Genomic DNA, 21,909 nt, shown 5'->3' with positions numbered 1-21,909 from the left:
GAACACTTGTGATTTTTCCCGCAAAATGAATAATTATAAATGCCAATTTTCATCTTTATTCAATGATTCCACATCTACATCTACTTAATACCCTGCAAGCCGCCACAAGGGCGTGTGGCAGGGGTATTAGGGCACCAACCGTAATTAAGAAAAAAACCGCATGCAAAAACCACAAATTTGTACCATCCACAAACAAAACATGGCATGCATTCATGCAAAAACCTTTACAACTTACACACATGCTAACACTCAAACTACCAACTAACATACACGTACACCTACAAATATACCTGATGTATTTGCAATATTTAATTAGTTTACGACTTGTAAATTACATGTTTTTAATGTTTCTAAAATGACTTCGGTTTCTTACTATTATGATTACTGATTGTTCGGTGAAAGAATGAGTATTTGTATACATCTGTACTTGAATCTATCACCCATATTTTATCTTTGTGGTCTGATTCCATAAGTAGTGTGGGGCCATAATAATTCCTTCAGTGCCATTGTTTAACACGTTTGTCCTGGACCTATCTAAAAGTATGTCTTACTTGTTCTCTTCGTATTTTAAGTGGCTCCCAGTCCAAATCCCCTAAGAGATCTTTCACACTTGCGTTCTCATTGTAACAACTTTTAACGAATCTGGCGGATTTTTTCTGGACCTTATCTAATTCTTTTTACCAAATTTTCTCCCAAGGATCCCAAATACTAGTGGAATATTCAAAATGAGGTCTAACTAGAGTAAAATAACACCTCTCCTTGACTTTATCATTACATTACCCCTCCACCCTTTTAATGAAGCCGCGTTTTTTTAAGTGGATCCGCATGTTGTCCTGATATGTGCTCCCCATGAAAGGCGTGGTTTTAGAACTACCCCCAAATATTTATCTTGATTGGCCGTAGTTAGCACTGAAACTTCTACCTGTATATCATATTTTATGTCCTGTTCGCCATTTTATTTGTTCTAAAGTTTCAAAACTACGTATTTGTCTATATTAAGCATTAATCCCCATTCCTTGCACCAATCCGAGATTGTTTCTAAGTCTCTAGAGAATAGCTCTCGAACTAGTTGTCTCCTTATTTCCCTGTATACCACCGTGTTGTCAGCAAATAACCACAGATTGCTACTAACGTGTACGTTTAGCTCTTTAATGTATATTAAGAATAGAAGTGGCCCTATTAAACTTCCCTGGGGGACGCCTGAAGTTACTTCTCTATCCGTTGAGCACAAGCCATCGATGACTTCTGTTTGTTTGCGATTCGGCAAGGAGTCCTTACTCCAATTTATTATTTTCTGATTGATAACATAGCATTTAAGTTTGTGTAGCAATTTGTTGCGTGGGACTTTATCGAAGGCTTTTTTTGAAATCTAGGAATACTGCATCGACTTGAGTGTTGTTTTCCCTCGATCTAAGTATACCGTGAATGAAAAGACCTATTTGTGTTTCGCAAGATCTGCTCTTCCTAAATCCGTGCTGGTTGTGGCTTAGTATTTTCCAATTATCTAGAAATCTCATAATGTTACTGACAATGATTGTTCTAGTAATTTACAAGAGATCGATGCTAAGGAAGTTAGTTGGTAATTGGTTAGTTTATCCCTATCGCCGCCTTCATAGATGGGAGTTATAAGGGCTACCATCCAATCGCAAGGTACTGAGCCTTCTTCTATCGATTTTAGTAATAATTAATATCTTCTATTGAATGTCTTCAGCTAATTTATTTAATATTCTTGTAGGTATTTCTTCCGGACCTGGTGATTGGTTTGTTTTGATACTACGGAGCAGATGTTCTATTTTCTTCTTGGTCAGTGTTATATCCCTCATGTGTTCCCCGGGTGGGTGTGGAGGATCGTTTGTTACGTTTATGTCTTTATTGTAGACGCTCTTTAGAAACTTGTTTAAAATATTTGCCTTTTTCACACTGTTTGTAATTATTCCTCCGTTTTCAAAGAATGTACAGTTGGACGTTTACCCTGAATTTCCCTAACATAGGACCAGTATGACTGGATTTTCCTCAAGATATTCGCTGAGCATTTTAGATTTAAAAGAGTGTGGAGCTGTGCTCATGGTACTTTTCGTCTTACTACGACATTATTTTAGTTTCTGTTTGGATGCATTCATATAAACTATATCGTCACCTTGCCGACCCCGGTGGCGGCGGGGTAACGTCCTCGTCTGCTATTGCAAGGGTCGCGGGTTCGATTCCCGCCTGGGTGAGTTTTCCTCCACCTAGGGCTTGGGTGTTTGTGAATGTGACCATTGTTATCGTTGTTAATAGTTCGATGTTAAGGCCAAAATGTGCTGTTTTCGGACTTATACTTAATAAATAAATAATCTCTTATTAAAATCTCACTGTAGCCCTCTTTGCCTTCTTAATGCCGATCTGATTTCCCCTTTGTACCATCTACAGGGTTCGTCCGGAAAATAAGTGTACTGAGCTCAGGAAAAAAAATTTATTACACTTTTACATATCTTAAGCTAATATTCCTCAAAATAGGACCCTTGTGAGTCGATACACTTGTTCCAGCGGCGTTCTCATTCCTGGAACGCTCCCGCGAAGGCATCATAGGGAACCTCTCGAGGACACGTCGTCACGGCCTCTTTGACGGCGTCCAAAGTCCCGTATCGCGTTCCTTTCAAACTCCTCTTTATCTTCGGGAACAGAAAGAAGTCCGGGCTGTAGGGTGGGTGCGGCAGCGTTGCCACGCCGTGCTTGGCCAAGAAGTCCAACACGACAACCGCGGTGTGAGACGGCGCATTGTCGTGATGCAGCCGCCAGATGTTTTTGATCGCTGGCCGGACGCGGGCGACTCGTTTTCGAAGCCTGTCGAGCACTTGGACGTAAAATGCAGCATTTAAAGTTTGTCGTTCAGGTACAAATTCGTAGTGGACGACTCCCCTTTTGTCAAAAAAGACAATAAGCATCGCCTTGATCCGAGATTTGCTCATGCGAGCTTTCTTTTGACGGGGTGATGATGGGGTGTGCCACCCCGCACTTTGTCTCTTCGACTCCGGGTCGTACTCGAAGATCCACGTCTCGTCACCCGAAACAACGTTCTCTAAAAAATGTGGATCATTTTTGCAGTGATCCGCATGTTGTGTTGCGATTTCCAAACGATTGAGTCTTTGATCATCACTGAGCACTTTCGGCACCAACTTTGCACAAATTTTTCGCATCTGTAATTGCTCCCTAATAATCTCGTGCACTATTGTTTTTGGCACATTACACTGCTCTGCTATCATCCGAACACTAGGACGACCATCAGAGTTCAGTAAATCGCGAACTTTTCGCACATTTTCGTCGGTGAGTGTCGTTGATGGGCGTCCAGGCCGTGGTTCGTCGTCGACCTCTTCTCTGCCCTCCACGAACATCTTGTGCCACCGAAAGATCATGTTTCTGGACATGGCTGACTCCCCGTAAGCCTCAACACCTCCGACCTCATGCCTTTGTGGAGGCGTAAATGACAGTATATAGGTGTGCCTATGCCGCTTCTCAAGATATTATTCATCTCTTACAAGTAAAATTTCCGCTATAATCATTGAAGTTAATAAGGTTATTTTCCTGCTTTGCTGCTTGAGGTTGATAGGTAAGCCATTGCTCTTGGCAAAGTCATCCTTTTTTGGTCAACATTAAAATATTCCCCTCCCCCACCTATCATATCGAGAACTTCTGGCTCTGTTACTTCTGAATAAGAGATATCTGTGATTTTCTTGTGGTTGTAAGCGATAAGGACGTTCAATGATGTATCTAATTTAAGTCAATCACTTTAATCACCACCCATGAATGGGAACAAAACCACATGCAAAATCAACACATGCAAATATATACCCTCAGAGGCGAAAACATTCATGCAAAAACCCTTTCATTTTACGCGGATGTAAATACATACACTATCGGAAGAAATTACCCCAGCCGTACTCTTACAAATGAGCAAAGAATTTTTTTTTTGGGTAATCTACCGGTTAAGGTAGGTTTTTGGATGGACACAACTACCAAACAAATATTTTATTACCCCTAACAAAACACAAAATCCATCATCCTACTCTATATCAGGTCCCTCTTCATCTCTGAGTACTTTCTTCCTCCCTTCATCCCGTCCAACATCACTATCCTGTTCCTTCCCTTTCCTCTTTTGCCCAACATTCTACCCTCTATCACAGTCTTCAACATCCCACTGCCGGTCAACACCCCCTTCATCCACTTTTCCTGCCTCCATAGGATTGCTCCCAACAAACCCCTCTCTTCGCCCACCATGTCAAGTACTTCCTCATTTGTTTTCTTCTCTGTCCATTTCACCTTCTCCATTCTTCTCCACACCCACATTTAAAAAGCCTCCAGTCTACGTCTATCCTCCTGCTTCAATGACCACGTTTCCGCACCGTATATAGCTACGCTCCATATCAAAGTTTTTACGAGTCTTTTCTTAACATCCTTACTCAAAGTCCCTGTCATCAACTCCCTCCTCCTTGTGAAAGCCTCTTTGCCTAGCGCAATTCTTCTCCTTACGTCCGTACTACTTTGACCGAGTTGGTCCAAAACACTACCGAGATACGTAAACTGTTCTACCTGCTCTAGTTTTTGCCCTCCTATTTTAATGTTAAGCTTGGCCTTTTTCTTTGTAGAAAATCGCATAACCTTTGTTTTATTAATATTGATTCTCATCCCATACCTGTCGCACTGAATTTCCAATTCACTGAGCAATGCTTGCAGCCCCTTGGCTGACTGACAAACTAAAGCTTGGTCATCAGCAAACCTAACTGATTTTACGAATTCCCCGCCCACTTTCATTCCTACCTCGAGTTCTTCCCATGCCTCTTTGATCATTTCCTCTGCATACAGGTTGAACAGCAACGGTGATAATGGGCAATCCTGCCTTACACCCCTTCCTAACACTGCCCATCCTGATTCCCGTTTCCCACCCGCACCTGAGCAGTCTGAGACATGTATAGGTTGCGGATTAGCCTCCTTTCCTTCCAATCTATTCCTATTTTCTGCAATATACTCATTAGTTTTTCCCAATTCACTCTATCAAACGCCTTTTCGAAATCTACGAAACAGGCAAATACCTCCTGGTTGTGTTCTATATTCCTCTCGATTAATAATCTCATTACTGCAATGGCATCACGCGTACCTCTCCCCTTCCTAAACCCAAACTGATCATCCCCTAAGTAACCATTTGCCCTACTCTCTATCCTTTTGTTTATGATCCTGAGAACAACTTTAGCTGCGTGGGATATCAAACTAATTGTCCTATAGTCCTCACATGACGTGGCCTTTACCTTTTTCGGAATAGGAACTATAACTGATCTCACAAAGTCTTCCGGCCAGATTCCCTCCTCATAAATACTACGGATCAGCCATATAGCCTCTTCCTCCCACATTTTCCTAAGCATTTTAAAAGTTCCACGGGAATGTTATCTACCCCCACGGCTTTATTTAGTTTCATCTCCCTTAATGCCCTTTCCATCTCATTGTCTAGTATGCCTGGACCTAAGCTGTCTTCCTCTACGTCATTTTCTTTTTCAATGTCTAACTTTGTTGGTCTGAGTTCTTTACTATACAGTTCTTCTATATACTCCTTCCATCTCTCTTGGATCTTTCCTGCGTCAACTATTACCTTACCCGCCTTATCTCTAACTGTAAGCATAGCTCTTCCTTTCTTACTTCCCGATAACGATTTAACTTTGCCGTACAGCGCACCGATTTCACCCTTCCTCTGCAGACTTTCTATATCCTCGCACTGCGTCTTCCACCATGCTTCTTTTGCTTTATTTGTTGCCCGCCTCAATTTATTGTTCAATTATTTGTACTTCATTTTGCCTAATTCTGTATTTATATTCTTCCATTTTCACCGCTCATCCATCTTTGTAATCATCTCATCCGTGATCCATGGTTTCCTTGTCCTTTTGGCGTTAACGGTTCTAATAGTGTCTTTTGCGGCTTTAGACAACCCTTTCTTGATCATTTCCCATTTTTCTTCGATAGTACTAAGCCTTTTACCATCTTCCATGACTTTCTCTACCGCCTGTTTGTATTCTTTCCTTTTCAACCCATTTAATGCTTCTACATTCCATTTTCTAACTCGCCGCCCCTGCCTTATCTTTTTGAAACGTACGCTACATTTCATAACAACTAAATTGTGGTCTGAGTCCGCATCCGCTCCCGGGAAGCTGTGGGAATTTATCACACTGTTCCTAAACCTGTGTCTAACCAGGATATAATCTAGCTGATATCTTCTTGAGTCACCTGGCATTTTCCATGTATACCTGCCTCTTTTGTGGTGTCTAAACCAAGTGTTGGTGATGACTAAAACCTGTCTCCTGCAGAACTCAACTGCTTTCTCCCCGCGGTCATTCCTCGTGCCTAAACCGTAGTCCCCGAACTCGTCACCATCTCTTCCTTCGCCTACCGTAGCATTCCAATCCCCCATCACTATCAAATGTTTCCCTGCAGGAACACACGCGATTATGTCCTCTAACTGATCGTATATCCTATCGACCTCTTCTTCCTTATGGTTGCTCGATGGCATGTATACCTGAATAATAACCAAGTTCGTCGGTTCTGCTTTTATCTCTACTAGTAGTATTCTATCCGTGACCTTCTCTATGTTGACTACGCTTCTTCCTACCTCTTCATTTAATACTATGGCAACCCCTCGTTGGCTCTCGTCCCCACCGCTGTATATTATTCTATACTTATCACTCCAGTAATCCCCGCTATCTTTCCATCTCACCTCGCATAGACCTAAAATATCTATATTTCCCCTTTCCATCTCTCGCTTAACATTCTCCAATTTCCCTGTCCTCATCATTGTCCTAACATTCCACGTTCCTATTCTAACTAATTTGGTCTTCTTCTCCTGCGTCTTCTGTCCTGTTGCTGCTGGTTTTCCCTTGCAAGGGTTTCGTGGGATGACGACCGCGGAAACCTTGCCTCCCCCGCTGCCGGGCACGACACACGACCGATTGGGCCGAGCCCCGTGGTTGCCAGGACTCAAAATATCTCTATTGTCCATCATATATTTCTTGGGAATGATAATTGAGGTGGTTTCCCGTTGCTTTCCTCAATAGTGTTTTTAACGTGACACCATCACTTACTGGCCGCCCCACTGGGGTCAGACGCCATTGCAGCCGCCTCACTGAGGAACAGACGCTGCGTGGACTACCTTTCGTCTGGCTCCTAACCTTCGACCTATTTGGCATGGGTGACCCTACCAGGAGCAATAATTATTACTCCCGCCAGCACAGCTCTAGGGGTCATCGGAACGCACAAGCCCTTCCGCCACGTTAAGGTTGTAGTCCGGGGAGGGGAGCAAAGAATATCATGAGGGAAATTAGAGTGGAGAAAAAAATTCAAATTTCAAAGACCAGCTGCCGAAGATGCCGCAACGGTGACTTTTGACGGAGTCATCCGCCAATATGCATTTCAATGTAAGAATTTCAGATTGTAAAAATCATTCGCCCCGACCGGGATCCCGGCAAAAGTGAGAGGCATAAGTACGAACATAACGCCATGAAAAAATCGAAAATCAAATATACGTAATCCGCGGAAATTCGAAATTCGCGATACTTTTTTAACAGACCTCGTACACCATCATCTAACAAATAATTGAACCTTAGGATGCAGTAAAAATTTATCCAATAATGTGCTAGCTAGGATTTGATGCGTAAGAAGGCGAAATACCACTTCGACATGGACATTCAACATACAAAGGACACAGGGATAGGGGATGTGACCCAACGCTGTAGGTAGCGGGAGTTTCCCCCCCACAAAGAGAGACGAGGGATAGATGTGGTATTATAAAAACAGAACAGATAGAGCAAACAATACTGTCTAGAGCTCTCTACATTATTTAATTACATTCTAATGCGGTCTGCGGAAAGAAAGGTTTTGACAATAAAAAACAAGAGGGTAGTGAAAGTGCATGCTATTCAGTAGACTTAATTATTCCCTAGACGCTGAGGGTGGCAAGTGGAATTTTTTCTATCGAGAGCCCTACAGCTGCTATCCCGTTTTGTACGTGGGGAGGAGGAGCCCTTGAGTCTGCTAGTTCTGGCATCTATTTCCCGAATTTTATGTACATAATCCAAGCGACCAAATGTATGTTTGAGATCGAATAATTTGCAAGACCTCGATGCTGAAGCATGCGGATTTGAATTTATTTAGTAAGTTCAACCTACCATTGAATCGCCTTTCTTATAATGATTCCCACTCCAACTCCACAAGCATTTCAGTGATGTTTATCGCTTTATCGTAAGAGTTTTCAACAAAATGGGCTAAAAAAGTTTTTAAGCTTCATAACAGCGATGTATTAATAGTTTATATCTTTTCAAAATCAATATAAAATGCATAGAATTTATATAATATTATATATTAAGAAAAAATTTCTCCCCGGCGGGGAATCGAACCCCGGTCTCCCGCGTGACAGGCGGGGATACTGACCACTATACTACCGAGGACTGGTGACGCCTTGCCAAATTCCTGGAACCTAATTTTTTGTGCTTTTTCATGCATAGATTTGGTTCGCAAATTCAGTAGCAGATTACGGAAGATATATCCTATCCAAGGAATTGTGTTGTACGAAAACATCAAGTAACGGAGATTGTGAGCATTCACCCTCGATTTCTTACAGCAAATCATGTTAAAACACATATTCCCCCATCACATTACCCCTGATGTAATGTATAATGTCAGTCCTATCCGCTGCTTTCTAAATCCTTTTACTCCCCTCCTAAATCCTCCCCGCCGTGGAGAATTTTTTAGTATGGTATATATTGATTTTATTGTATTTTATTTATTGTATTGATAGTAATTGTATATTGAATGCGGCCGTACTTCATTGCCAGTTTTCTCGTAGAGGTTCATTAGTACGCGAGGTAACGGTGGCTTATCCACTTCGTGGGACAGAAATTTAGGCAACGACCATCTAAGATAGTGTTTACAGATACTGGCGCTACTTTTCTCATTTAACGTTGGTAAAACATCATCTGTTATTGCTACCCAAAAAATTATATTTATACTGCATTTGCGAAATACATCCATGCATGAAAAAGCCACAAAAATTAGTTTCCAGGAATTTGTCGCAACGTCACCAGTCCTCGGTAGTATAGTGGTCAGTATCCCCGCCTGTCACGCGGGAGACCGGGGTTCGATTCCCCGCCGGGGAGAATTTTTTTCTTAGTAAATAATATTAGATAAATTATTTAAATTATATAAACTGTTTGTTGATTTTTAAAAGATGCATAGCTATTGATCTACCCTTGTAACAATTGAGTAAAAACCTTTTTTTTAACCTCAAAACCACTACCATGGCGAAGCACAGTGCGCGACGAATATGTATGAGACGAATCTCCTAAAGTATCTAAGTAAATATTTAAAAAATAATTCAATTTATTTCAAAGTTAATTAATTCTGTGCTGAGAAATGGATTGATAAAACGTATACATTCTTCTAAATTTGCTGCAAAGTTTAATTGGTAAAAATATGATAAAAATAAATGTTATAACTGATTGTAGCACTTTTCCACTTGACTATTCCACCTTCGGCTTTCGACACATCACAAGCATTTGGTAATATTTAACTGAAGATTAATTTTAAATGCGTCTTACAACAACTTATCGATGGCCTGATTATTTCTCTCCTCCCTCTATTTTTCTCGAGCCTCCTATTATACCCATTCCTCAGTTTTAATGAGTTAATTAGCTTCGCTAGACTAGCCATATGTAATGTTGAATAATCGAACACTCGAAAAATTATAAACCCTCTGTTGGCATGTCCACCACTACCCTTTCCCAAAAACAATCATATGAGACCTGCTGGGTTAGTGCGTGAAATTCACACCCACCTGCTAACCCAAAAGGTAGCGGAATCGAATTCCACCTCTGCCATGGGTGTTGAGTCAGCTCTGTTGGCTTGGTTTCCGAATCGCCTGATGGCATATGAAGGCTTTTCGGGATCTCAGTGGCAGACATGTGGCCAGACGTGTCTCAGTAGCAGACGTGTTACCGGCTGGCCAAAAGATAGATCCCCCTATGACGACACAGGAATTGATCAATTAAGGGCTTGCATTCGTTTGAGGTTTGCATTAATTGAAAAGAATGCATTCCTTAAATTCAGATTTTTGAGGCTCAGCTGTGTCCTATTGATTTTTGAAATTATAAAAAAAGACTTGATTTAAAATGCTTTATTCTCTTCTTTGTACGAAGAATTAATTACATAAGAATAGAAAATTACATCTTTACGCCGACTTTAGAAGGACACAGACTCATGAAGGGGTTAAAATAATCTTGGCGGATCAAGTAATATGCCTATGAATCACACCATCATCAGGCTCAACACTGGTTAAACACGTTTATTTCGTTTATTTATTTTCCCCTGCCAGTCACCGCTAGGATGTGTGGCAGGGGATGAATACACACCAGTACAATTTTACCCGAACATGGCACTGCCGCTGTCGAACAATGTTATTATAATCCTCAATTGTTCGTGGAAAAATTACATCTTAAATATATCTATTTTACACTCCATTTCCCTAATTTAATTAACATGAGCTCTCCTATCGTAGTACGATGGGGGTAGTAATACGTTTTCAATATCACTGCTAAAGAGATCTCCTTACGATTTATGCAAGGGCTTTATCTGTAATTTAACATTCACTCCGCGAGTAATTCCCAGCTTAGTTGCTCCAATATTTTGGATACGCTATCCCTCCCAGTTGTATTAAATCATCAACAAATAAAGGAACGCGAGTATTAAAAAATAATTTTTTTGATTTTTAATTAATTATAATAATTTCTTGGTGAAGTACTTTTATGCATTCATTCTTGAATTCTCAGTTTGTCTACATGATTATCAATATTTCATATCCCTAGAAACTTTCTGATATCTTAAAATGATCTTAAAAAATGCTTCTTCGCCGGTTACGGGTTTTGGTAAATTTTGGCGAAAGCGATATTGCAAGACCCAAGGAAATCACTTTTTCTGCGTTCTCTCCCGCCTTCCCCTCCTCTCACCTCATTCTCCTCCTTTATTTTCTTTTCTTAACCCTCATCTCAACGCCCCATTCCGAGATATGTAGTACTCCTTCACCACCCTCCTCCAACCACATCCTCTCCCACTTACGGCTTCGGATTCCCGTTCCTCGCATCCTGCCATAAACATTTCAGCACACTCTATTAATTGCCACGCTCCTCTTCCTTACTTTCGCTAGAACTTCGGCCTCTTCCTCCCCTTCTCCGATTTATGCCATGCTAATGCTGTTCCATCCTCTCCCCGTTTCCCTCAGCTGTTTATTTCATTGAGTTTGTTTTTTTTTCTCTCTTTTCCAATCCCCGTTGTTTCTCTTCTCAGCTGTCACCACATCTTACCGCGAAGTGAATCTGGAATTGCGCGCCAACATGCAACATTGCAACGAATCTTTTTCTGAACTGCCGAATACGATTGGAATGTTTTTTTTTGAACTTCCATATTTTGTCGCCTTCCCTGAGGTGGTTTACAGAAACGCTTCCCTTTCTCTTATATGTTCCGGTCGAATAGGTTCAGTGCCTTATCGCACCAGCTTGCTAGTACCTCAAGAATTGGAGTTTCGAGTCTCCCCTTAAGTGATTTGGTGGCGCTTTATAGTATGGTATTTAATTTCCTCTGTCACTTCAGCGCTGGTCCTTCTTCAATACTATCCCAAAGCCGGTCTTTACTTTCATGTTTTACTTTGCATGAATATTAGTAACGTATCAATTTCTTGGTCGACTACATCTAAATAGGACTCCCATATTATTTCAGCGTTTCCAAAAAGTTTAGTGTCTAAAAATTTCAGAAATTCGACGTTACATTTTTGGAAAAGGTAAAGTTTTCGTTTTGGCTTTGTGATATTTTCCAATGTAGTTTTTAGTTCAACGAAGGTTGTCGTATGATCATTTGTTCCATAATTTACAATGATGATGAGTCGCTAAAACATCCACAGTTCTATTTCCTCTCATAAACTATGAGCGAGTTGATTATCGCATCACCTAACTGTCGTTTCAAGAATGTATCCCTATGCTGTAGGTACATTAATTAATTCTTGGGAAGTTAAAGACACTGCCGTTAATCATCCCTCGAGTAGGGATCTTACGTAAAAAAGTGGCGCGATCCATGTAAACTCAATGAAAAGCGAAAAGTTTACTGATCCACATCCCGTGTATCACACTTACCACGAGAGCCATCTTTGCTGTAAGCTATGTATTCTACTATGCATATCATGTAATTAGTCTAGTAAAACTGCTTTTTCCGTGTTATCTTGTTGTATCCTTTCATTCATGTGTCTAGGGATTTTACAACAAGGATGGACCCCATATCTGTGATCTTCTAAACAAGCATTTGTTCTTCTTATTCTATTATTATGTCACAACTATATCTAGAATTCAGGACTTTAAGGCAGTCTGGTAGGCAAGAACAGTTGTTATCGAAAAAAAGTAGGTAAATGGAGGGAGCAAAAGTGGAATTATTATGATGATCCACAGGGATAGAATTAGAGAGATATTGCCACTGTCAGATTCATGTACTTGTTCTTCCGTCGTACGATACTTGGTCATAGCTAATGTGATCGTGCCACTGAGTTTTCCCTCACAATTCTGGTAGGATTTTATCTTCAGAGCATATTCCACATCAATAAAATATTATGCGTAACTTTATATCTACGATAAATATAATTGTGTGACCTCGGGTAAACTGTAAAACTGGTTCCCGGACGGTGTAACGAATCGTAAAAACTGCAAATCTCTTCAAATATATGATCAACAGACGGTTTAATTCCGAGTCCGATGAACTTTAATTTAATTATAAATTAATATTCCTTTGATTCTCTGGTATCTGGGACGTGAAAGAATTTACTGTATATTTGTGTACCAATTAACCTTTTATTGACATGGGCATACAGCATTCAATATTAAATATTATCATAGGCTGTTTAAAATATTAAATAAAATTTTTACATTTATGCCATCATTGATGTACAAACGTTAGTGATGAAGTGTTATATCGCTTATGACTCGATTGAGACAAAAATTATTGATTTTTTGTCAAAATAGAATACTAAATGGGAATTTATTAATTCTATGGGTGGATGAGTATTCTCAAAATATTCTTATTCTATAGCTCGTGGAAACTCAGAAAATAGGTCACCTTTTTGCTTGACAGGTTCCCTCCATGTTCTACATCGTTCAAGTTTCAAAGTAAGTACGTCAATTCTCTTTCCTATTCGATCTCACTAGTACACTTCTGTTGCTTCAGTCATGTTGTAGTTTCACTGGCGTCTTTATCAACCATCTATTTCCTCTGTTGCCACGTGCGTTGTGAATTGCATTTATATTGCAGTTTCGTGCTCATTCAGGGACTTTCACCGTCCGTATCGGATCAGTCTCAGCCTCGCATCAGTCATATGAACCGATACGCTTTTCTTAATGTCGGTCACGGGTAACGTCCGGGGCATAGAACTCCAAAGGTCGAGGAATCGAATCCAGCCTTCGATAAGGCTGTTTTGATTTTCCTTTTATTATTTACGTAGTCTGTGATGCTCACTATATCCTTCGAGCTTTTGGAGAATCCACAGCCAAAATCTGCCAAAGTTGTTTTTTTCCGTGTCGTGTCGTTTTAACCTTCGTATATCTAAGGAGGGGGCATTAAGGGAATTATAATGGGCCAAATTATGCTGGTTGATCCTACCACAGGGGTGAAATGGGAGAGATAATCACTGCCACTGATGGATTTTCGTCTCTCGGTCTTCCCTCGCACGATGCACAGCCATAGCAAAATCGAATCCAAACACCCCTATGTTTTTCATTTTATAAAGCAAAATTCGAAGCATAAGCCAAACATTTCCTTTACCGAATGGTGTGGATAGACATAGTCATGCGTGTATGTGCACGTGTGTGTGTGCGGGCAAATATGAGCAAAAACGGATATGTCCTCATTTATACACAAGTCGTTTGAGTTCATACTTATGCATGAATGGGTGTTGCCCTAACATCCCCTTCCGCACGCCCTTGAGTTGGCTGAGGGCTTTTGTTTGGACTTAAATCTACGTATTTGGTATAAAAAAAACGTTGCGGTTCACTAGGTAGGAAGTGGTCATTTATGTCGGCGGTTGTTTATCTTTACAACTTAGGAACGCAGATTGCCATGGAATCGTTATCGCGGCACGAGTCGAGCTTGCCCTCAATGTGTAAATTGCTTGTATTTTCAGGGGTTAAAATAATGGACGGAAGTATTTCGTGTGCGGATATTCAGGTAGGGGGAAAATATTATATTAGGATTTTACGGAAATATGTTAAAAATAAATTGAAACCGGACTAAATTTACGTCTAATGCGGGGAGACATTATTGAATACCCGGAGGTCTGCATCGTTGAATGCAGTAGCACCCTGTGCGTTCCCCGGCTTTCACGCACTAGTTATGACGGTTTCTTTGGCCCTCTTGTTTAATACATCAATCTGAATCTAAATCTTGGCGTCGTCGTCTATGCGTCGATCCCGCCTTTTCCCAATATTATTTATTTCATTCTGTTTATCCATATAACCAATCTCCTATCTACTTTTAATTATTTCCCTCTATTGTGAGCAGCAAGGTACGCTAATGATCATAAAATATATCGCCGTGAACCGGCTAGACTATGGAGTAAGTCGTACATTCAATCAATTGTTTGAATGCTACCTTCCCGACCGATCTGTACCGACAACGTTCCTTCTTGATTTTCCGTCGTTGTTCCAGATAGAAGGATTATTATTCATCATCCTAAAAAGTAACGTGGTGTATTACGCTCCTCATTATGTACGCATACATAATTTGGTGGCACTTTTGAATCCTTCTCATGGAGTTCACCGGAAAAATATCGTGTAATAATAAAAATATGCAACAAATATATTATATAGATTCATACCTTGATATATTTACTTAAAACAAAATTGAAACTTAAAAATGAAAAAAATACAAAAAATGGAAGCCTGAAGTAGGGGTTGAAGTCAAACCTCAGGTTGGGCAACCTTCAAGTTACAAATTTATGCGTGGTCAGTGGAAATTTTACGATTAATCAAAATAAATACGCAACTTTAGAATATAACAAGGGACCCATGCAGAAATGATAAAATTCCTAATGAAAGGCGTTATGAAGTTTCTGATATCATCAATTAATAATTATTAAAGCACTAGTTCCCTTAATATAATCTTTTATTGCTCCGCTGATCATGGTTTTATCACATTCCTAAGTTTTCAGTCTTTGTTTTCCAAACATTGGTAGACCAAAGGTACTTGAGAATCTGTGAAAAGAAAGATATAGTTCTCATCATGTTCTTCTAACTTTCACCGTGGAAGCTTATTCGATAGGACATCTGAGCCTTTTATTCATTTTCTCCCACGTTCTATTTCATGGCTTAGGAGTCTGGCGGACGCACTCCTCCGCCTCGGGGTATGCCGGTGGCAATCTTGCGGTTTAGTGCTTCTTTTTGGATATTTGAATGGCTTGTTGAATTGAATGAATCGTTGCAACGTGTTGGCAGCTGTCGATACCAAGAGAACGGCGGAATCAAATGTTGAACTTTTGGCAGTATGCATTACCTCAGGCTCTGAATTTTGAGAACGTACTGTTATAGTGTACGCATTACCGGCACACTTCTAAGTGCAATCAAGTATGATTTACGATTGGTGCATCATGTGGTCCGAAAATATTGTACTTAATAGTAAATATTTTTGTATCTCTGCACATGTCTTCCTTTCATATACTTCTTGCATTTAATTTCTCAATTATGTTTCGTCGGTTGTTCCATAGCAACAAATATCTGTTTGTTCATTAAATGCTATTATTTTCTTCTTGCTGAAATCGATGAAATATATGATTAAGTTCTATTTGTTGAATCTCTACTTTATAGGCAATTTTTTTATTGAGGGTTTACAATCGTTCAATAAATCTTCTATTAGTTGAACTCCGCGAATCTATGCATTTATTGGCGAGTCAACTTGTTAACATTATTCGAGAATTGGCGATAAGTGTGATTTTCATAATGAAATAATCCAAGTAATTATCACATGCTTCCTTTGTATTTCATTATAATTAGAAACTATTTGGGCTAAATGGAAAGTATTTAGTATGAGTTATTAATCAGAGATATGGTGGAAAAATAAATCTTTGAATTTTACTTCTTCTCGTCCATATTTAAAAATACATGAAGAGGCGATTTCTGCGTTAATGCGTGAATTAAATAACGTGATGCAGTTTTAAGTTCTTCAGAACGCTTTAACATTCAAGTTTTTCAGCTTCTGATGTTCAAAATACAAGTGTCCGCTCCGGTAAGCTACTGCCGCCAAGCACGTGAGGATGGACACGATTTGTGACACTAACCTAGCTTGCATGTGGTGTGCGGAGGGGTTGAAATAACCTCAATTGGAAATATAGGACAGGAGTTCTCAAACGTCTAACACTGGGTTGCGTACTTTCCGTTGGGTTTAATTATGATGAATTGAGCGAAAGGGCCTTGGAATTTCATCACGGCAACACTTAATTTCGTACCGAAAATGGCCCGAGAAATATAAACTGGGGCTTGAATGTTAGGAAAGAATCCCTTTTTCGAGACACTTCATGCCTAGTCGTGAAAGCGAAATTGGAATCATAGATAAAATAATCAGGTTTGTCTCGAATAGACTTAAATGACGGCCAAATCTTTTAGCGTGCCTTCCGCCATACAATTGTAATTTGTCATGCGATAAAAATGGAGAACGGTATTGCTTTTGCACTCATTTGGTGAACTGATCTCATCAAATCGAAACACAGAAACCGAGAATTCCTAAAAATGTATGCAAACACCTATGAGGCAAAACTATTACAATTTATTTACTGTTAAAGTGCCTTTTATTTTTCCAGGAAATTGACAAGAATCATAATTTCAGGACATGAAGTGATCCAAGTTAGATGACGCGCAATAATTGCTGGAATTAGGTCATATCAGTTTATCCAAAATTCCTTTTTTTCCACTAATAATAGGAGCTCTTTCTTTATTCGTGCTGAAAACTCCTTTTTATATTTGACCTCGTTTTTTTCCATGGTGCCAATGAATTAAATATGTACCAAAAATTAAGATGAACTTGTTCTCACCTTCAATTTCCCGTCAGAAAGCAACGAATTCTAAGCATAGAATTTGGTATTCCAAAGCCAGCTCTGCTGTGTACTCAATTATATTTTCATCGCGAGCGAGAGGATACCAAGCTCTTTCAATTTGTGCTAACGAGGGTTCGCCGCATGAGACATGAATTGCAAAAACAATGAGACATAATGAATACTCAAGGAGTATAATGGAAAGAAAAATCAAGGGAAACCCACGAACAGAGTTCCACGGTGTTTTTTTTTCGTGAATTTCCACACGCAATTCAGTTTATTGCAACGAGTTTCATGAAACTGAATGCCTCGTTGTCACACGAGCAGAAAAAAATTCATGAACATGGTCGATGGCTTGAAAGAAATGCTGATTATGCTGATTCATGTGAGGTGCAATGAGTCACAGAAGAAAAAAATAGCAGTGCAAGGACATTTTGAATTCGTCAATTTTTAATGAAAATCTACGAAATCAACTCCAGAGACAAGCGTAACCAACACTTCTCCAACTCGATGATAAAACTATATCGTTAGTTTTTGCCTGTGTAGTTGTAACCTTGCTATTGAAACCCATTCCGTCAAGCATAACTTGATGGTATTTAGCTCACGTCACAGAAAGAAAATATTTTGCAGTAGTCCAAATATCCACGAACTCTTATTGCATATATCGTTGTTATAACATTAAAAATAAAATTTTAGAGGTTAGATTTGTCGCATGAATTAATGTTCTTTTCACTCTTGAAAATGGGTCTGCAATATTGGATTGAGAAAATATTAGTGAGGGAAATAGTTTTTTCTTTGTTCATTTATTACGAATTAAAAAAACGACAGAAAATAACAAACAAGGAAGTGCTAAGGCCGGCAGAGGAAGAGAGAAGCTTGTTGGAAGAAATTTGAATAAGGTGGGAAGAGTGGAAGCGGGAGGTGTTGATTGGGAAGTGTGCTTTGAATAGTCTCATAGATGTGGAAATGCTAAGGAAGTGAGATGAAGACCGGAAAAGATCAAATATTTTAAACTTAATGAATCGAGGAAAAAAGTATACGTAGTATTTTCCCCGTAGTTTTAAGACATTACTTACTAATTCAAATGTTAGATGGGGCTCAGAAGCTTGGCTGTGGGAAAAATTGGATTCAGTATCTGCCAATCAAAAACCCAACTTGATCGGTAAACTACTAATTAATACCAATACGATGCATTACTTTCTTCTCACTGAATGCGGGACTGCGAGTTCAGTCTCATCCCATGTTTAACCACGATATCCCGCTGCAAAGGAACGGCTGACACAGTTGCAAACGGTAGAACTGATCAACGAATGTGTTTTGTCAAGAATTTACGAACATTCTCTATTCAAAAATATTTTCCGCGAAGTCATGGGACTGTGGGAATTAAGTTTATGAAATATTTCCAAAAACCTTGCGTAAAAATCTTTACCTTGGGACATTATAATGACGGCGGCAACGAGAGTATAGGAAATACTTGAGAAAATTTAGAAGATTGCATAGATAGTTAGAAAAACAATGTCAATGAATGTACGTAGATGGATGGATATTTTTATGTTACTTGGGACATGATAGTTCCTTTACCACTGAATGCCTATGCAGGGATAAAGGAATTTGCAAAAAAATAGATAAGATTATAATTCTGTAATTAGGAGTAGAGTCATTAGGAGAAAGCCTTTTCTTTGTACGTATACAATTTTGTCCAATCTTAGTATTCATTTTTTATAAGCGGTTATTTTTAAAGATTTTAAAGGAATGAGGCGATTGGTGGGCAAGAGAATTGCTTGGAAGAATGGTAAAAAGCAACATCGCATAAACACATTTTTAAGGTGATAAAAACTGATAGATCTTTTCATAAACGCGTGTGCTATTGTTGCGGGACGACGTTATCTTTTGTTGCAAAAAAGATTGTTCTGTGTTTTTTTTAAATCCATGTCATTTTTACAATATTTGGGTGCTTTCTTGAGAGAGTGTTTCTCCTCTGTCGCCTTGAAAAATTAAAATTGGTTGAAAACAGCTTCTCCATTCCTTGCAACTGTTTATCTGAGTTGATGCATCTTAAAGTGGCAAATTTCAATCCACCGAATGAGTCATTCAATAGGTTTCAAGCTTCTTGCATGATATTATTTGATGGGGAGGCATACGTTTTAACAATAAGAACGATTTTAATGAAACGCTAGGGAAGTGCTATGGGTGACAATCGGACGGCTATATTCACTGAGAAAAATAGCAGGAGAGCGCCCTCAAAATACGATTTATAAGGTAATGAATACGTGCAAGAATGATTTTCTTTCCGAAAAACTCTGATTTAGAAGCACGGTAGAAAAAAAAATGACGTGGGCAGAAGAATTGCCCTACTGCCTGCTAGTGCTTCAAATGCGAGGGTGTCGAATCAGCCGACGCCGACACAATGCGATTGACATGCCCGAGTTTTGCGGCACCCGGTTTGAAAACTCTTGTGTCCGGAACCACTGTCTCGATTCGTTCAAGTGAAGCGTAGGTTCCGCCTCCTTTTTTTTTCCTTTTTGCAAATTTATGGTATGCAACATGGGTGCTAGTGTGGGAAAACTTGACTTGCCACCCTCGGCAACACACACACATACACACACACGTGCACCCACACACCAATTCAAATTTAAACCGGCCCCCGGGGCGAAGCAGAGGCGTATACGACACATCCGCGCACACATGTGCCCCACCGCAAGTCAGACCTCTCGTCCCGCACAAAGCAGGTCTACATCTTCCCTCCCTCCCTTCCCCCCTCTCCCTCCCGCCACACTCGCACTCACATCCCCCTCACATCCCCATCCCATGGGCCGCGTCGCCTCCGGGATAACTGAATATAGTCCTCCCACCGACATCACCACCGCCCACTCCCAAAGCCGACCCACGCACAAAATGCGCCATCCTGCTAAAATGCTGCTACCGCTGGGTATTTCGGGAGAATGCTCCAACCCCCTGCACCACTTCTTCACCCCTCATCCCACTCTCAGCCTCACCTCCTCCTCCCATCCCAACTTCCCTCAACACAGCGCCCCAGTCCGTAAAGACCGCCGGCACCAATGCCCAGTGACCCCAATTGTGCCTGGATGCGGAATCGTAGAGTGAGACTTTTAGGACCGGGTCCGTCGGAGTGGGGGGGTTGGTTTTATGCGCCGGGAGGGGTTGGGGGGGTGGTTGGGAGGAGGGTAGAGGAAGGGGGGGGGTGGACGGAGTCCGGGTGGAGTTTGTGCGTGGTGGTGTGGAGGAGGGGAGACGGGGGTGTGGGAGGTTGTAATGGTGGGGAAAAGGGGTCTTGCTCCGACGACGGTGGCAAATTCGTCAACAAAGGCTCTTGAAGCCCTTCCGCCCCCAAACTCTATCTCACCCACCCGATGCACAGCCCTTTCCCAGCCCGGCGGCCATAACACCAATCCACAGATAGAGACGGCGGCAATAGGGACTGGATTGGGGGGGGGGCTATTCATTTTCGCTCCGGAGTGAGGGTGGGGGGTGCGCATATTTGCCATCTTTTCCACCCTCCTTCCTCTCCTCCCGCCCGAGAGCTTCCCTCCTTACCCGACTTCGGAGCTCCCACTTCGGGCGGAGACTGACGGGAGTTTTACGACGGTACGTCCGGATGGTACTCGGTGGGGAGAGAGAAGAGGAGGCCCCGGGACTCGAAAAACAGCTAAATTATTTTATTCCGTTATGCAGTAGTCAAACTTTTAAGTAAGGTTTTCCGGGCCGCTGAAGCGAGCAATTTCACGCTCTACAGTCACATGCTGTTTTGTGTAATCTATGGGATGGGAATTTGCGTTGATGAATGACTGCAAACAGTAAGTTTTTATACCGTATTGGGGGGGGGATGTGCGGCACGGATTTTATTTGAGCTTACGTCATCCGGGCAGGAATGAGGTGTCCGGAACGCGGACGAGTAACGAATACATCCCGACGGCGCTTTATTGACGTTAAAGCCGAACGTGCCAACCCTCGAAGATGCCCGCATGAACTAAAACTGCCCAAGAATTATACAAGTACCCAAAGTGTCCGAATTTGGTTATTTTTACGCGTTAATTTGTAGATAGGTTCAGCCTCGACGCAGCTCAATTCTTAGGAGCGATTGTCCACTCTAGCGTCTTCTTGAAGGCCAGTTTTTTAGGAATGAATGGAAAAATCCGTGATCATCGTAATCTTTGCACATTTCGGGCAATCTTGGTGTCGATTTTTTTAATCATATGTTCGCCCTGGGAGCCATAGTTATTTCTACCACTGTAAATCCGTGTTTATGGTTTTACGTCTTTTTTATTTGCGTAACATGTTTAATTTGAGGTAGTTAATGATACCTACATATTCCATCAAGATGGCCACTTAGTCGGGGATATCGGGAATGACACTCTTTCCTGAAGAATTCGTGGAAAAGGGTCAACATTTTCGGAAAAGTCGGTGATATGGAAATGAAAATTGGCCATCACCGATAAGAATGATATTCCTTTTAGTTTTGAGAACAGTTCGTGTTTGCCATTGGGCATCACGCATGCAGGCCCTGGTAATGACCGAAAGGTTCGGCCCTACTTCTCTGCTACCAGTGGCACGCGACGAGAGGGATCAGAAAAATTCCTTATGAGATTCCAAACACTGGGTAAAAAATGATGGGAGAAAGGGGACGGCATGTTGGTTGGAAAAATCGGGGAAAAGTATGAGATGTAAATCCATAACATGAGTGGTCCATATATTCATATGTTTTTCCTTGATGATGGACTTCAATCGACCAATCAGAGTGCTTGCTTGACTCATTGATTCTCTCATAATTTTAG

At 40.7% G+C, this 21,909-nt stretch overlaps 2 non-coding genes across 2 annotated transcripts; one reads left to right on the top strand and one right to left on the bottom strand.

Moving 5' to 3' along the window:
* Positions 1–8,387: 8,387 nt before the first annotated feature.
* Positions 8,388–8,459, bottom strand: TRNAD-GUC (transfer RNA aspartic acid (anticodon GUC)). Its single transcript has one exon. It is a non-coding gene; the product is annotated as a tRNA-Asp (tRNA).
* A 636-nt stretch (positions 8,460–9,095) lies between these two features.
* On the top strand, positions 9,096–9,167 carry TRNAD-GUC (transfer RNA aspartic acid (anticodon GUC)). The gene has a single exon. It is a non-coding gene; the product is annotated as a tRNA-Asp (tRNA).
* The last annotated feature ends 12,742 nt before the right edge of the window (positions 9,168–21,909 follow it).

The sequence above is a fragment of the Hetaerina americana genome, unplaced genomic scaffold (genome assembly GCF_022747635.1).
Source record: "Hetaerina americana unplaced genomic scaffold, ioHetAmer1.1.p SCAF_15, whole genome shotgun sequence".
Lineage (NCBI taxonomy): Eukaryota > Metazoa > Arthropoda > Insecta > Odonata > Calopterygidae > Hetaerina > Hetaerina americana.
Note: the sequence above shows the minus strand (reverse complement) of the source record. Positions and strands in the feature narration are given on the sequence as shown.